General features: G+C 37.7%; 1 pseudogene; it reads left to right on the forward strand.

Moving 5' to 3' along the window:
- Nucleotides 1–6,426: 6,426 nt before the first annotated feature.
- Nucleotides 6,427–7,308, forward strand: LOC110217651 (small ribosomal subunit protein uS5 pseudogene; annotated as a pseudogene).
- Nucleotides 7,309–7,670: the final 362 nt, after the last annotated feature.

The following is a 7,670-nucleotide window of genomic DNA, read 5'->3' on the forward strand; positions in this document are numbered from 1 at the left end:
TGTGTGACTTTGATATATTAGTGGACCTATAATCTCACAAATACAAGACAGCATACAAAGGTCTATAAAACTGTGCATACCCTGTGATCCAGCAATACCACTACTAAGTCTGTATCCCAAAGAAATAAGAGGGAGGAAAGGACTATTTGTACAATAATAGCAGCTCTTTTTGTGGTTGCTAGGGATTGGAAATTGAAGGAATTCCTATCAATTGGGGAATGTCTAAAAGCTGTGGTATATGATTGTGATGGAATATTATTGTACTATAAAAAATAACAAGCAGGATGATTTCAGAAAAACCTGGAAAGACTTACATGAACTGATTCAAAGTGAAGTGAGCAGAACTAGAACACTGTACACACCAAAAGCAATGCTATATGGTGAAGGACTGTGAATGACAGTTATTCTCAGCAATATGATGATCAGAGACAATCCTAAAGTACTCAGATGAAACATGCTATCTGTATCCAGCAAAAGAACCAGTATATCTGAATACAGACTGAAGCATACTGTTTTTCACCTTTTTTTATTTGAGTCTTCTTGACTCATGAATAATGTAGAAATATTTTATGTGATTATGCATTTTTTTAATGTAGATAAATCCTATCTATCTAGATTTTAGCAAAGTATTTTAGCATTTGAAACTTCCTTGCATTTTTGACTAATGAAGGGAAGAAAATGTCCATGGTACCATGGACAATATTGAAATCATGCAGAGTATACTACCACCCATATTCTCTCATGTTTTGATAATAAGTAATAGAGAAATAGACCAATTTGAAAATCAGATTCTTTAAAACATTAATTAATTAATTAATGAAGAGAAGTTAGTGATGTCATGGTAACTTAGAATCACAAGAAAGGCACTTTGTCCACATGGGGCTGGCATGGTTCAATTAAACTCTGTTGGTAGAAAGGAAGGCATGGAAATTATTGAAAGGCTCCTGAATACTGGGGTAGTAGGAGTGGGATAAGTTGGAAGGAGCAAACATGTGCAGAGAATGAGAAGAAAAGAATACTACATTTTTGAATTCTAAATTCATGTAAAAGTGGAATGAAGAAGCATTCTTTCTAATTGGAGAGAAAAAAACAAGTATATAAATGTTAACTTTGTGTTCTTTAACCATTTCTAATAATAATAAACAGTACCTCGTAAAATTACAATTTGCAGTACTTGAAAGAAAACCAGAAGCTGTTTCATTGCAATTTTCACAACCCTTAAAACATTAAGAATATTATTTATAATACAATAGATGTCTTTATTGGAAATAATTGTGAAATTCAAGTGAAATAGAAATAATTAGAAACAACAATGAAAGTGATATACAATTTTTTTTATTGAATAACTACTGATTTTTATTTTATAAATATTATTTTTAAGTTTCTAAAAATGTTAAAAAAAAAACCATTCAGTGACGTGGTAGCTGGGTTTCTTGCACGTATAAAATCTAGTTATGAGTGTTTCTAGTTAAGATGATGTAAAGTAAGATGGCATAGTTCCCCTAACAAATTTCTGTATGTGAAGATGAATGACTCAATGATCAAAGGATATAGTTCAGGTTGAATCTATGAAACTAAAAAAAAAAAAAATGAACCACAAGATAGCCGTTTACGTTACTTGGAGTATTTTTGTTTTTGACATGGATTCCCACATTGATGATTCAAACATTCAATTTTCAAAAGTTGCCAATCCAGACACAGCAAAGTGTATTTTGCTCTACAATCCATTTGAAGACTATATGAATATATTGCAATAGTCTTTTGAAACACATATTGTATGATGCAAGTCTTAGAAAAGTGCTTTGCATATGGTTGGTTGACAACAATTAGATGATATTTATTCATTGATACGAATTTATTGAAAGATGTGACATTACAGATAACATGTTGAATGTGTAGTCAGGAGACCTCAGTTCAAATCCTGCCTAAGAAACTTATTAGCTATGTGATCTTGGGCAATTCATGTAAGCTTTAGGTTCTTCCACAACTGTCTTGGATTTATTAATTAAATCAGTGCTGGTAGAAGGAATTTCCACAGAGTATTGCTGATGGGAGTCTCTGATGAGGAAATCACAGATTCTTTGCATGTCTGCATATGAGGCTGTTGGATGGTATAAACTTGAAATAGATATTAATATGTTCATTCATTCAAAGGATATTTGTTAAAATTTTTGAGAGTACTATATACCACTCAGAAAGATTAGGAAGAATAATATTCTGTATTTAATTATAATAAAATAGAATGAAATAAATAAAATTATTTTGCCTCCTGCTTGATAATTATATAATTCACATAAAGAGATTTAAAAATAATAGAATATGCATTTTAATAACTAAAACATGGTGAGGATCTAAGACATTTTCTTTTAAATATTTGTGATTTAGTTTTGATAAATTCATTAGTATTATTGTTAGTCATACAAAACTATCAAGCACTCCTCCTGCTAATAATCAATGAAACATATTGACAGACATAGACAGAAGTTCAGAGGTAGAAGGAACCTTAAATATCACCAAATACAATTCCCTCCTTTAGAGATGAGGAAAATAATTCCTAGATAGAGGAGGTGACATTATTTTTTATTTCACTTTCACTTTAACAAATGCATTCAACTTACATATTAAACAAGTTAGGGTTGTTTTATGATTCTTTCACTTAAGAGAGGCAACAAGGTAGAGTGCAAAGAACACTGGATTCAAAGTCAAATAACCTGAAGTTTAGTTCTGTTTATTTTGCTATTTAGAACTTGTGTCACCCTGAACAAGTCATTTAACCTCTCTGAGTTTTATTTTTCTCATCTGTAAAATGAGGACATTAATTTCTTAATGTCTCTTAAATGCTGAGATCCCTGATGTTATGATCTTTAAATTTATTTATTTTTAGTTTTCAACATTTACTTCCACAAGATTTTGAGTTCCATATTTTCACCCCATCTCACCCCTCCCCTACCCCAAGATGGCATGCATTCTGAATATCCCTTCCCCTAGTCTTCCCTCCCTTCTATCTCTCCCCCCTTCTCTTATCCCTTTCCCCTTCTATTTTCCTGTAGGGCAGGATAGATTTCTGTACCCCGTTTCCTGTATTACTTCTTTCCCAGTTGCATGTGAAAACATTTTTTTTAAACATGTGTTTTTAAAACTTTAGATTCCAAATTTTCTCCCTTCCTCCCTCCCCACCCACCCGCATTGAAAAGGCAAGCAACTCAATACAGGTTATTCATGTACAGTTATGCAAAACACTTTCATAGCAGTCATGTTGTAAAAAACTAACTCTATTTCCCTTAATCCTATCCCACCCCCCCATTTATTCTATTCTTTCTTTTGACCTTATCCCTCCTCAGAAATGTTTGCTTCTGATTACCCCCTTCCCCAGTTTGCTCTCCTCTCTATCATTCACCTGCTCTCTTGTCCCCTTCTCCCCCTATTTTCCTGTAGGGTAAGACATAATCCCATACCCAATTGAATGTGTATGTTATTCCCTCCTTAAGCCAAAATCTGTGAGAATGAGATTCACTCATTCCTTCTCACCTTCCCCTGTTTCCCCTCCACTGTAAAAGACTTTTCTTTTTTGTTTTTTTTTGTGAGATAATTTACTCCATTCTACTCCCTTTCTCCTTCTCCCAGTATAATTCCCTCTCACCCCTTAATTTTATTCTCCAGATATGACCCTTTCATCTTCAACCCACCCTGTGCCCTCTATCTAGCTGTCTGTCTATCTATCTATCTATCTATCTATCTATCTATCTGTCTGTCTATCTATCTATCTATCTACATACATATAATTTTTTCCCTCAAACTACCCTAATACTGACAAAGGTCTCATGATTTACAAATATCATCTTTCCATGCAGGAATGTAAACAGTTCAACCTTAATAAGTCTCTTATGATTTCTCTTTCCTGTTTACTCTTCATATTCCACTTGAGTCTTGTATTTGAAAGTGAAAATTTCTATTCAGTTCTGGTCTTTTCATCGAGAATGCTTGAAAGTCCTCTGTTTCACTGAATGACCATTTTTTCCCCGGAAGGATTATACTCAGTTTTGCTGGGTAGGTGATTCCTGGTTGTAATTCTTTCTTCTTTGTCCTCCGGAATATTATATTCCATGCTCTGCAGTCCCTCAATTTAGAAGCTGCTAAATCTTGTGTTATCCTGATTGTGTTTCCACAATACTTGAATTGTTTCCTTCTGGAAGCTTGTAATATTTTCTCCTTGACCTGGGAACTCTGGAATTTGGCTACAATATTCCTAGGAGTTTTCCTTTGGGGATCTCTTTCAGGAGGAGATTGGTGGATTCTTTCCATTTCTATTTTGCCCTCTGGTTCTAAAATATCAGGGCAGTTTTCCTCAATAATTTCTTGAAAGGTGATATCTAGGCTCTTTTTTGATCATGGCTTTCAGATAGTCCAATAATTTTTAAATTCTCTCTCTTGGATCTATTTTCCAGGTCAGTTGTTTTTCCAATGAGATATTTCACATTGTTTTCTAATTTTTCATTCTTTTGGATTTGTTTTACAGTGTCTTGATTTCTCATAAAGTCACTCACTTCCAATTGCTCTATTCTAATTTTTAAGGAAGTATTTTCTTCAGTAAGCCTTTGGAATTCCTTTTCCAATTGGACAATTTTGATTTTTAGGGTGTTCTTATCCTCATTGGCTTTTTGGACCTCTTTAGCCATTTGGGTTAGGCTATTTTTTAAGGAGTTATTTTCTTCAGTATGTTTTTGGGTCTCCTTTAGCAAGATGTTGACTTCTTTTTCATGATTTTCTTGCATCACTCTCATTTCTCTTCCCAGTTTTTCCTCTACTTCTCTTATTGCTTCTCAAAATCCCTTTTTAACTTTTCCAAGGCTTGGGACTGATTCAAATTTTTCTTGGAGGCTTTGGATGTAGGAGCTTTGATTTTGTTGTCTTCTTCTGGTTGTATGTTTGGATCTTCTTAATCACCAAAGTAAGGTAATATAGTCTGACTCTTTTTGTGAAGGTTGCTCATGATTCCAGCCAACTACTTGAGTTTTAAACTCTTTCCTTAAGGTAGGAGTCTGCTTCCAATATGGAGAATGTACTGTCCCAAGCTTCAGAGGTTTGTACAGCTATTTTCAGAGATACTTGTAGGGAGCTGTAAATTTTCAGTTCTTCCAAGGTGGTATGATAAGTGGCAAGGTGTTTAGTCCTTTCCTGGCCCATGTTCTGGTCTATGAGTGACCACAAGCACTCTTTTCTGTCTTGGATTTTCTCTCCACCACCACTACAAGCTCCACTACACCAGTGCTCCTCCTCGCCCAAGACTGCCAGCCAGAACTGTGACACAGATCCAAGAATGGGCAAAGCAAGAGCTTCCTGCCTCACCACTGGCAAAGAGATCCCTGCAGTGCCCCTCTGATCAGCCACTCAATTCGCCCTCAGTCTGTGGTCAGGAAGTTCAGGAGGTAGCCATCACCCCAGGGTTGAGTTCCTTGGGAAAGGGGCTGAGACCCCAAGCTTCTCTCACCGCAGAAACAGACTTTTCCCATTGACCTACTAAGACGTCTTTGGTGTTCATTGGTTGAGAGGTCTGGAAACTGCCACATCTGCCTGTGACTCAGTCCTCTGAGGCCTGCTCCAGGTTCACTGTGGCCTGCACAACCACACCAAATTGTGCTCCTCTACCAGCCTGGAGCAATATACCTTTCTGATCAACCATCCAGGTTGTCTTGGGCTAGAAATTTGTTTCACTCTGTCTTTTTGTGGGTTCTGTTGCTTTAGAATTTGTTTAGAGCCACTTTTGTGGGTATTTGGAGGGGTTTGGGGGAGAGCTCAAGCAAGTCACTGCTTTCACTCTGTCATCTTGGCTCCCCCGCCTCATCGAGGTGACATATCTTAAAGCACACAGTGAATTTATAGCAGGGCCTGAATAATGAGAATGAGGGTCCTACCTCCCAGTACAGCATTACTTCTGCTGCGTTTTTTCCAAAAGTGCTCATTTGAACATCACTCTACCTTGGTTTATTAAAGTTCATAATGGTCTGATATAATTAATATTATCTGTGTTTGGGATCATACTTGTAGCCTCCACAAAAATTATTGTATAATGCCTCATAGTTTCTCAAACATTATTCAGATAGGAAACAAGCTCTGTTACCTCCCAGTTCAAATTTGACCACAGACATATATTCACTATGTGACCCTGGGCCAGTCACTTAGTCTCTGTCTACCTCAGTATCCTTAATTGCAAAATGGGGCTCATAACAGTACTTATCTCACAGCATTGTGAGGGTGAAAGAAGATATTTGTAAAGAAGTTAGCATAGTGTTTGGTATATAGTAGGTGATATATGAATATTTATAACCTTTCCTGTTCTAAGTATGCCAAAGTGAAGAGGAACAAATTGGGAATAGTGTGCTATTTTGGAAAGAGTGCTAGACAGCTTCTACTTCTAGTGAACACCAAATGGCAGATGATGCCAGTGCTGCAGGAGGAGTGGGAGCCCCCAGGAGCCCCAGAATCAGAGGCAAAGGTGGTTTCCACAGTGGCTTTGGCAGTGGATGCAAAGGTCGAGTTCGGGGCCATGATGGAGGCCATGGCCATGGCCACAGGGCTGGGGAGGAAAGTTCCGAAGACAAATGGTGGATTCCTGTCACTGAGCTGGGCTGGCTAGTCAAGGACATGGAGATCAAGTCTTTGGAAGAGATATATCTTTTCTCCCTTCCTGTCAAGGAGTCTGAGATCATAGATTTCTTCCTAGGATCTTCATTGAAAGATGAGATTCTGAAGATCATGCCTGTTCAGAAAGAAAATAGAGCTGGACAACATACCAGGTTCAAGGCTTTTGTGGCCATCGGTGACTACAATGGCCATGTTGGCCTGGGTGTCAAGTGCCCCAAGGAAGTGACCACAGCTATTCATGGTGCTATCATTCTGGCCAAGCTGTCCATTGTTCCTGTGAGACATGGCTACTGGGGGAACAAGATTGGCAAGCCTCACATAGTTCCCTGCAAGGTCACTGGGCGATATGGATTGGTTCTGCTGTGCCTGATCCTTGCCCATAGAGATACTGGCATCTTCTCAGCTCCTGTGCCTGAGATGCTCCTGATGATGGCTGGAAATGATGACTGCTACACATCTACATGAGGCTGTACTGCTACTCTGGGCAACTTTGCTAAAGCTACCTTTGATGACATCTCCAAAACATACAGCGATCTAACCCCAGACCTGTGGAAGGAGACTGTGTTCACTAAGTCTCCCTATCAGGAATTCACTGACCATCTTGTGAAGACTCACACTCGAGTGTCTGTCCAGAGGACCCAGGCAGCTGCTGTGGTAACCACATAGATTTTTTTTCTAAAACAAAAAAATTGAACTATGCCTGCTTAAAAAAAAAGAGTGGTAGACAGAGAGTCAGAGGATGTGCTTTGAATCCCAGCTCTGCCACTTACCATGTGACTTTGGACACAGAGTTAAAGTAATCTGGGTCATGGTTTCCTCATTTCTAAAATAGTTAGAATAATTTAATCCCATAATCCATCTTTGTGAGTGTCAGGAGAGCAAATAGAGCTGAGGTCTTATGTCAGAATCTTCCTTCTTACTTGAAGGACACCAACAAACCCATTCAATTGAAACCTGAGAATTTCAACTTGGTACTCCCTCAAGTGGCCATAATTCTCCCTTAAATGTATTTAGACTCATTAGGCTTC

This window comes from Phascolarctos cinereus, unplaced genomic scaffold, assembly GCF_003287225.1.
Source record: "Phascolarctos cinereus isolate Bilbo 61053 unplaced genomic scaffold, phaCin_HiC Scaffold_5;HRSCAF=322, whole genome shotgun sequence".
In the NCBI taxonomy this organism is placed as follows: Eukaryota; Metazoa; Chordata; class Mammalia; order Diprotodontia; family Phascolarctidae; genus Phascolarctos; species Phascolarctos cinereus.